The sequence below is a fragment of the Eretmochelys imbricata genome, chromosome 4 (assembly GCF_965152235.1).
Source record: "Eretmochelys imbricata isolate rEreImb1 chromosome 4, rEreImb1.hap1, whole genome shotgun sequence".
NCBI lineage: Eukaryota > Metazoa > Chordata > Testudines > Cheloniidae > Eretmochelys > Eretmochelys imbricata.
In genome coordinates, this window is record NC_135575.1 from 2,249,979 (window position 1) to 2,260,384 (window position 10,406).

Here is a 10,406-nt window from a genome sequence, read left to right on the forward strand (position 1 = left end):
CTACAATCTATTCTGAAGGACGATCCCTTAATCTCACAGGCCAGTCCCCACTTACAGACAGCCCCCCAACCTGAAGCAAATACTCACCAGCAACCAGACAACAAAAACACTAACCCAGGAACCTATCCTTGCAACAAACCCATTGCACATATCTAGTCTAGGGACACCATCCTCAGACCTAATCACATCAGTCACACCATCAAATGTGCCCAAATACATTTGTTAGTCTCTAAGGTGCCAGAACTACTCCTCGTTTTGTTTTTTTGTTTGTTTGTTTGTTTGTTTGTTTTTGCTGATACAGACTAACACGGCTCCCACTCTGAGCTAAATGATTGCATCTCTCCCCAAAATCGATCTATAAGCACAAAGAAAACCCTGGAGACCAGGCCTTTAAACGTTAGGAAACATCAGAGTTAAGGTGACGTGTACATACTTTGCGCAGTGCTGTTGTGCATGTGTGTTATGATACAGACTCACAAGTGTGGCCTTGGGGTCAATTCCCTGCCCCCCACAGCATCAATTTCCTCCAGACTCCCAAGGGAAGTGGTGCTTCCTCCATCCCTTGATGAGATGCCTTTCTGGAGTCTGCTTTGGTCCAAAACTCGCTACTGCACCATGCAGGAGGCCTGTGATGTGTAGGGGGCCAGATGAGATGATCTAAGAGTCTCTTCTGGCCTTCAAGTCTCCAAATCCCTGCAAAACCGAGTGCGGCACATTGAGCATCCTCTGATGGTTCCACGTGTGGCCTGCGTGAACCCTTGCACGACCACTGAGTGTGTGCGGGTGACCCAGGGGGAGCAGCTCAAACACGCACAGGAGCCGGCTCGGGGCAGGACATGAGCCCTGCAGGGCAGGGGTGGGGGTGGCAGATTGTCATTCTCCAAATTCTCGGCACGGAAAACAGGAGGTTAAGGTGGGACAATTTTCCCCCAGCTAGGCCTTTGTCCCTTCAAGTCCTTGGGGTTGTTGGTCTGTAGCTCATTGCAGGTCCCTTTATTCTGATCATTCAGTCTGTGAAACTCCAGACTCATGGTTCGTTTGAAAGTCAGGACACCCGGGTCCTGTTCCCAACTCTTGAACGTCCCTTGATGTGCCCCCTGTGGACTGTCGGGATACGTGTCCAAAAGTTGCAGGGCTTGTTTCATGGTCTGCACAACGACAATCTTTCTTCCGTTTTAGACGTGACGACCTTTTTGGTTAAGATCCTTGATTATTCAGGGACTTATCCCGGAAGACCCAAAGTATTTGGGACATAAGACTTGTCTGGAAGGGCGCACAGGGCTAAATTGTTTTTGGCCATAGCAGGTGCCTTGTCGCAAGGATGACGTCCATCCCCCTTCAAGACGTGTTTTGTGTAATGTTGTGTGTGTGATGTGTTGTGTGTCATGTTATGTGTGTTTGTCTGTCTGTGTGATATGTTGTGTGTCATGTTGTGTTTGTGTGTGTGAGACGTGTTGTGTGTCGTGTTGTGCAACGTGTTGAGTGTGTGTGTGTGTGTGGTGAGGTGTTTGTGGTGTCATGTGATGTGTTGTGTGTGACGTGGTGTTTGGGGTGTGTGTGTGACATATTGTGTGTCATGTTGTGTGTGTCGTGTTGTGTGTGTGATGTGTTGTGTTGTGTGTCGCGTTGTGTGTGTGCTTGTCCGACGTGCGACGTATTGTGTGTTTGATTCGCGATGTGCAATGTGCTGTGTGCGCGTGCGACGTGCGACATGTTGTGTGTCCGACATTCGATGTGTTGTGTGTGTGACATGCGACACGCGATGTGTTGTGTGTGCAGGTGTGACGTGCAACGTGCGACGTGCCATGTGAAAAGTGTTTGTGCAGCTTGAGGCATGCGATGTGTTGTATGTGTAACGTGTTGTGTGTGTTGTGTTTCATTTTATGTTTGTCGTATTGTATGTGTTCTGTGTCGTGTTGTGTGTGAGAGAAACGTTTTTGTATATGTGTGACATGTTGTGTGTGTTTGATGTGTTTTGTGTCTTGTTGTGTGTCGCGTTGTGTGTTTTTGTGTGTGTGTCGTGCGATGTGTTGTATGTATCCGTGCAACATGCGACGTATTGTGTGGGACATTAAATGTGTTTCTGTATGTGTCATGGTGTGTGTCGTGTTCTGTTTGTCATGTTATGTTTGTGTGTGAGACGGGTTGTGTGTCGTGTTTTGTGTGTGTGTGAGACGTTTTGTGTGTGTGTGTCGTTTTGTGTGTGTGTGACATGTGTGTCATTTTGTGTGTCATCTAGAGTTGTGTAGATTGTGTGTGTGGTATTGTGTTTGTAGTGTCATATGACATGGTGTGTGTTTGTGAGATGTGTTTTGTGTAGTGTTCTGTGTGCGTGACAAGTTCTGTGTCGTGTGTGTTTGTGTCTGTCTGTGTGGCGTGTTGTGTGTCGTGTTGTGTGTGTTTGTGTGTGTGTGACGTGTTGTGTGTGTTGTGTTATGTGTGTGTATGTGTGAGACGGGTTGTGTGTCTTGTGTGTGTGTGTGCATGAGACATTGTGTGTGTGATGTGTTGTGTGTGTGTTTGTATGTGTGACAGTTTTTTGTGTGTGTCGTGCGGCGTGCAATGTGTGACATGTGTACATGAGTGTGTGTGACAATGTGCAACATGTTTTGTGGGACGTGTGATGTGTTTCTGTATGTGTCATGTTGTGTGTGTTTCTGTGTGAGTCGTTTTCTGTGTCGTGTTGTGTGTGCCGTGATATGTGTGTGTGTGACGGGTTGTGTGTGTGTGTGTGATGTCCTGTGTGTGGTGTTGTGTGTCGTCTAGAGTGTTGTGTGGATTGTGTGTGTGGTATTGTGTTTGTGGTGACATGTGACGTGGTGTGTGTGTGAGACGTGTTTTGTGTAGTGTGTGTGTGACATTGTGTGTCATGTTTGTGTCTGTCTGTGTGATGTGTTCTGTCATGTTGTGTGCCATGTTGAGTGTGTGTGTGGTGTTGTGTTTTTGGTGTCATGTGATGTGTTGTGCGTGACGTGGTGTGTGTCGTGTGTGTTTGTGTCTGTCTGTGTGACGTATTCTGTGTTGTGTGTGTGACATGTGTGTAGTGTTTTGTGTCTGTGTGACATGGCATGTGTCGTGTTGTGTGGTGTGAGATGTGGTTTTGAGTGTGACGTGCAACGTGCTGTGCGTGCGTGCAACGGGCAGCGTGTTGTGTGTGTCCGTGCTATGTGCAATGTGCATCATGCGACATGCGACGTGTTGTGTATGTGCCTGTGACATGCGATGTTTTGTGTGTGATGTGCAACACGTGACATCTTGTGTGTGTTACGTGTGACGTGTTGTGTGTCCGTGCTACACGCGACGTGTTGTGCATGACATACGACGTGCTGTGTGTGCGCGTGTGACATGTGTGAAGTGCGACTTGCTGGGAGTGACATGACGTGTGACGTTTTGTGTGTATGTGTGCAACGTGCAACGTGTTGTGTGTGTCTGATGTGCGACGTGTTGTGTGTCTATGTCCAATGTGTGACAAGCGACGTGCGATGTGTTGTGTGTGCGGTGTGTGGCGTGCGGCGTACGATGTGTTGTTTCTGTACGTGCGACACACACCATGTCACACACAACATGTCTCATGACACACAACACGACACACAACCCATCAAACACACAAAACACACCACTCACCACACAGACACACACACAACACGTTACACAACACACTAGATGACACACACAACACGTCACAAAACACCACACACACACCACACCACACACAACACGAAACACAACACATCACACACACACGGAACACAACACTCTGGACGACACACAGCACACACACAACACGTCACACACACACAAACGCGTCTCACACACATGTGTTGTGTGTCATGCTGTGTGATGTTGTGTGTGTGAGATGTGCGATGCGCAATGTACTGTGTGTGTGACGTGCTATGTGAGCGTGCAACATGCTGTGCGTGCGAGGTGAGATGTGTTGTCTCTGTGCGTGCGACACACACCACACAAACAGCACACAACACAAAACAAACACACAACATTGCACTCAACACATCACACACACAACACACCACACAGACACACACACAACACAACACACAACACGTCCCACACACACTGAATACAACACTCTAGACGACAGACAACACATGCACAACACATCACACACACACAAACACATCTCACACACACAAGTGTTGTGTGTCGTGCTGTGTGTGTGTGATGTGTTGTGTGTGTGAGATATGCGAAACGCGACGTGCTGTGTGTTTGATTTGCGATATGCGATGTGCTGTGTGGGCGTGCGACATGTGACATGCGACGAACGACGTTGTGTGTGATGCACAGCACTTTGTGTGTGTGATGTGCGACGTGCGACGTGTTGTGTGTGTGAGACGTGCGACGTATGACGTGAGATGTGTGGTGTGCGTGACTGTGACGTGCGAAATGCGACATGCTGTGTGTGCATGCGAATTGCGATGTGCGGTGTACGACATGCGTCGTGCGGCGTGTTGTGTGCGACGTGTGACCTTTGTGTGTGAGGTGCGACGTGTGACATGTTCTGTGTGTGTGTGTCTGTGTGGTGTGGTGTGTGATCTGTTGTCTGTCATCTTGTGTGTGTTGTGTGCCATTTTGTGTGTCGTGTTAAGTGTGTGTGTGGTGTTGTGTCTGTGGTGTCATGTGATGTGTTTTGTGTGATGTGGTGTGTGTAGTGTTTTGTGTCTGTGAGACGGGCTGTGTGTCGTGTTTTGTGTGTGTGTGAGACGTGTTTGTGTGTCTGACGTGCGACGTGCTGTGTGCGCGACGTGCGATATGTTCTGTGCGTGCGACGTGCGAGGAGTTGTGGGTGCGACATTTGACGTTTTGTGTGTGTGACGTACGACGTGTTGTGTGTCCGGGCCCGTCCCCTCAGTTGCAGTCTCAAGTCTTCAGTGTCCTTCTTGCTGGCAGTGTCGGCTGGGGGAGGAGAAAGGCCAAGCGTGGGCCCCGGGTTTGGGTTTGGGTTTTGCCCCCTCAGCCCGTGTGCTTGGGAAGCCCCAAGTCCAGGCGTGTCTGGGGGGGCGGAAGCGCGGGGGGGCATTGCTCAATCTCCCAGCCCGGTGCAGCAATTCCCTTGCTGTGGCCTCAGGCAGGGAATCATTGAGTGGGAGCTTCCTTGCTGGGCAACGGCTGTGGATGGGCTGTTTCACACCCCGCCCGGGGGTTGCTGACCTTCCTTGCTGGTATCTCCTAACCTTTCCCCGGATACATGGAAACCATGTCGCGCAAGGTAACAACACAATTCAATACAAGGTGAGGAATATGGGGGTTACAGGGCACCTAGAGGAGTAGGGTTTTATGTTTCCATTTTGCATAATGAAAGAGAAGGGATAACCATGTATTAAATGGATTGATGTAGGATAGGATTTGACCATATTCTGCCAGCCACCCTTTCTGGGAGCAGGAAGGAACGGCCTCGTGTCCATTGGTAAAGGTGCATCAGCCAGATTCTGACGTCTGTGAAAAGGCCTCACAAATGTCCAGATGGTCAAGAAGACGTGAGAGACTTGGAAACATCAGGAGACAATCAGAAAACATCCACCGTATCCGACGCTAAACATGTTAGCAGCATTTATGACCTCAGAGGCGAGGCAGGCACCCTGAATGCAAGACAAAGAAAAGCTAAGGATGGGAAGCCAACAAAACCACCAAACGATAACAGCGGAAAACCCGGAGATTAACCCCACTTGAGGACTAACGATTACAGAATGACATTGCAAAATCCGTAAACGAAAGTGGGAATTGACAAGTCTAAAGCTGGGGTGTTTTGCCATAAGACTCTGGGTTCAGTCCTGCAAAGCCTCGGAGCATGGGATTGCGACCGACGGAGCCCAGCTCCTCGCTTGTGTTCAGTCTAACTGGCCATTAGATTGACAAGAGCTACAGCAAACTGGTAACTGTAAGACCATCTGCAGGACCTGTGTGTGTGTGTGATTAAATGCGTATGTTAAGAGTTGTATTTTCAAGAAATGTGGTGTATTGCCTTTTCCCCTGAAAAGATCCCGTGTGCTTCTTCTAAGCATAAGACGCTCCCCCAAGGTGTAGAGTGTCACAAACACATCCCATGACTCTGCCCCCAACAACTGGAACTAGGACATGAATGTGGAAGAAACAAGAAGAATTGTGTTAATGGTTTATTTACAGTAACTGGAAAGCAGGAAAGTAAAAGGAGCTGAGAAGGAGCTTTCATAACCACAGCGTAGGGCAAGGAGATCCAGAGATTTTGAGAACAGTTTTCATAATGGCACTAAAGTCACAGAAATGGCCAGGACGTAACCCAGGGAATTAAGGAATTACCATCTCACTTGAAGAAAAGGAGGACTTGTGGCACCTTAGAGACTAGCAAATTTCTTTGAGCATAAGCTTTCGTGAGCTACAGCTCACTTCATTGGATGCATTCAGTGGAAAATATAGTGGGGAGATTTCTATACATAGAGAACATGAAACAATGGGTGTTACCATACACAGGGACAGACCTAACAAAGAAAATAACAGAACGCCACTAGCCATCACCTTCAGCCCCCAACTAAAACCCCTCCAACGCATTATTAAGGATCTACAACCTATCCTAAAGGATGACCCAACACTCTCACAAATCTTGGGAGACAGGACAGTCCTTGCCTACAGACAGCCCCGCAGCCTGAAGCAAATACTCACCAACAACCACATACCACACAACAGAACCACTAACCCAGGAACTTATCGTTGCAACAAAGCCCGTTGCCAACTGTATCCACATATCTATTCAGGGGACACCATCACAGGTTCTAATAACATCAGCCACACTATCAGAGGCTCGTTCACCTGCACATCCACCAATGTGATATATGCCATCATGTGCCAGCAATGCCCCTCTGCCATGTACATTGGTCAAACTGGACAGTCTCTACGTAAAAGAATCAATGGACACAAATCAGATGTCAAGAATTATAACATTCATAAACCAGTCGGAGAACACTTCAATCTCTCTGGTCACGCAATCACAGACATGAAGGTCGCTATCTTAAAAAAAAAAAACTTCAAATCCAGACTCCAGCGAGAAACTGCTGAATTGGAATTCATTTGCAAATTGGATACTATTAATTTAGGCTTAAATAGAGACTGGGAGTGGCTAAGTCATTATGCAAGGTAGCCTATTTCCCCTTGTTTTTTCCTACCCCCCCCCCCCCCCCGATGTTCTGGTTTAACTTGGATTTAAACTTGGAGAGTGGTCAGTTTGGATGAGCTATTACCAGCAGGAGAGTGAGTTTGTGTGTGTATGGGGGTGGGGGGGTGAGAAAACCTGGATTTGTGCTGGAAATGGCCCACCTTGATTATCATGCACATTATAGGGAGAGTGGTCACTTTGGATGAGCTATTACCAGCAGGATAAGGAGTTTGTGTGTGTGGTTTTTGGGAGGGGGGTGAGGGGGTGAGAGAACCTGGATTTGTGCAGGAAATGGCCCAACTTGATTATCATGCACATTGTGTAGAGAGTTGTCACTTTGGACGGGCTATCACCAGCAGGAGAGTGAATTTGTGGGGGGGGGGGGGGGCGGAGGGTGAGAAAACCTGGATTTGTGCTGGAAATGGCCCAACTTGATGATCACTTTAGATAAGCTATTACCAGCAGGACAGTGGGGTGGGAGGAGGTATTGTTTCATGATCTCTGTGTGTATATAAAGTCTGCTGCAGTTTCCACGGTATGCATCCGATTAAGTGAGCTGTAGCTCACGAAAGCTCATGCTCAAATAAATTGGTTAGTCTCTAAGGTGCCACAAGTACTCCTTTTCTTTTTGCGAATACAGACTAAAACGGCTGTTACTCTGAAACATGGTAACAAGAGTGATCACTTAAGGTGAGCTATTACCAGCAGGAGAACGGGGGGGCGGAGGGGGGAACCTTTTGTAGTGATAATCAAAGTGGGCCATTTCCAGCAGTTGACAAGAAAGTCTGAGGAACAGTGGGGGGTGGGAGTGGGGGGGGAATAAACATGGGGAAATAGTTTTACTTTGTGTAACGACCCTTCCACTCCCAGTCTTTATTCAAACCTCATTTAATTGTATCCAGTTTGCAAATTAATTCCAATTCAGCAGTCTCTGGTTGGAGTCTGTTTTTGAAGTTTTTTAGTTAAAGATTTGCAACTTTTAGGTCTGTAATCGAGTGACCAAAGAGATTGAAGTGTTCTCCGACTGGTTTTTGAATGTTATAATTCTTGACATCTGATTTGTGTCCATTGATTCTTTTAGGTAGAGAATGTCCAGTTTGACCAATGTACATGGCAGAGGGGCGTTGCTGGCACATGATGGCATATATCACATTGGTGGATGTGCAGGTGAACGAGCCTCTGATAGTGTGGCTGATGTTATTAGAACCTGTGATGGTGTCCCCTGAATAGATATGTGGACACAGTTGGCAACGGGCTTTGTTGCAAGGATAGGTTCCTGGGTTAGTGGTTCTGTTGTGTGGTGTGTGGTTGCTGGTGAGTATTTGCTTCAGGTTGGGGGGCTGTCTGTAAGCAAGGGCTGGCCTGTCTCGCAAGATCTGTGAGAGTGATGGGCCGTCGTTCAGGATAGGTTGTAGATCCTTGATGATGCGTGGGAGGGGTTTTAGTTGGGGGCTGAAGGTGACGGCGAGAGGCGTTCTGTTCCTTTCTTTGTTGGGCCTGTCCTGGAGTAGATGACTTCTGGGTACTCTTCTGGCTCTGTCAATCTGTTTCTTCACTTCAGCAGGTGGGGATTGTAGTTGTAAGAACGCTTGATAGAGATCCTGTAGGTGTTTGTCTGTGTCTGAGGGGTTGGAGCAAATGCGGTTGTATCGCAGAGCTCGGCTGTAGACGATGGATCGTGTGGTGAGCCTCCAGCTTTCATCCAGAGCACACCACACGATCCGTTGTCTGCAGCCGAGCTCTACGGTACAACCGCATTTGCTCCAACCCCTCGGACAGAGACAAACACCTACAGGATCTCTATCAAGCGATCTTCAAACTACATCCCCACCTGCTGAAAGGAAGAATACCCAGAAGTCACCTACTCCAGGACAGGCCCAACAAAGAAAGGAACAGAACGCCACCAGCCATCAGCTTCAGCCCCCAACTAAAAGATCTCCAGGGCAGGATCAAGGATCTACAATCTATTCTGAAGGACGATCCCTCAATCTCACAGATCTTGGGAGACAGGCCAGTCCTCGCTTACAGACAGCCCCCCAACCTGAAGCAAATACTCACCAGCAACCACACAACAAAAACACTAACCCAGGAACCTATCCTTGCAACAAACCCATTGCCAACTCTGTCCACATATCTAGTCTAGGGACACCATCCTCGGACCTAATCACATCAGCCACACCATCAAATGTGCCCAAATACATTTGTTTGTCTCTAAGGTGCCAGAACTACTCCTTGTTTTGTTTTTGTTTTTTGCTGATACAGACTAACACGGCTCCCACTCTGAACTAAAAGATTGCATCTCTCCCCAAAATCAATCTATAAGCACAAAGAACACCCTGGAGGCCAGGCCTTTAAACGTTAGGAAACATCAGAGTTAAGGTGACGTGTACATACTTCGCGCAGTGCTGTTGTGCATGTGTGTTATGATACAGGCTCACAAGTGTGGCCTTGGGGTCAATTCCCTGCCCCCCACAGCATCAATTTCCTCCAGACTCCCAAGGGAAGTGGTGCTTCCTCCATCCCTTGATGAGATGCCTTTCTTGAGTCTGCTTTGGTCCAAAACTCGCTACTGCGCCATGCAGGAGGCCTGTGATGTGTAGGGGGGCCAGATGAGATGATCTAAGAGTCTCTTCTGGCCTTCAAGTCTCCAAATCTCTGCAAAACCGAGTGCAGCACATTGAGCATCCTCTGATGGTTCCACGTGTCGCCTGTGTGAACCCTTGCACAACCACTGAGTGTGCGGGGGTGACCCAGGGGGAGCAGCTCAAACACGCACAGGATCCGGCTCGGGGCAGGACATGAGCCCTGCAGGGCAGGGGTGGGGGTGGCAGTGACATCACAAGGGCCTTTTGCAGCACTCAGCTGATTGGTGAAAGGCGGTTGGGAGGCGGTGACCTCACAGAGAGTCCACGACAACGGCCAGGGAGGACAGGCTGCAGGGCAGGGGGATCTCAGAGACCCCCGGGGCTTTGCTGCAGGGAGTCTCCTTCTGGAGGTGTCTCCTTGAGGACTGAGACAGAATTCAGGGTCATGTATGTCTGATATCTGCTGGGAGAGCAATACAGCGGTGCACAGACAATCCAGGAAGTTTTTGGAAACTGTAGGGGACAATTTCCTGGTGCAAGTGCTGGAGGAACCAACTAGGGGCGGAGCTCTTCTTGACCTGCTGCTCACAAACCGGGTAGAATTAGTAGGGGAAGCAAAAGTGGATGGGAACCTGGGAGGCAGTGACCATGAGATGGTCAAGTTCAGGATCCTGACAAAA

The 10,406-nt window shown here is 48.6% G+C and overlaps 1 protein-coding gene across 1 annotated transcript in view; it reads right to left on the reverse strand.

The window, feature by feature from the left end:
- The window catches only part of LOC144263816 (class I histocompatibility antigen, F10 alpha chain-like), a 1,122,758-nt gene that overhangs the window by 584,541 nt on the left and 527,811 nt on the right, over window positions 1–10,406 (reverse strand). The window lies entirely within an intron of this gene.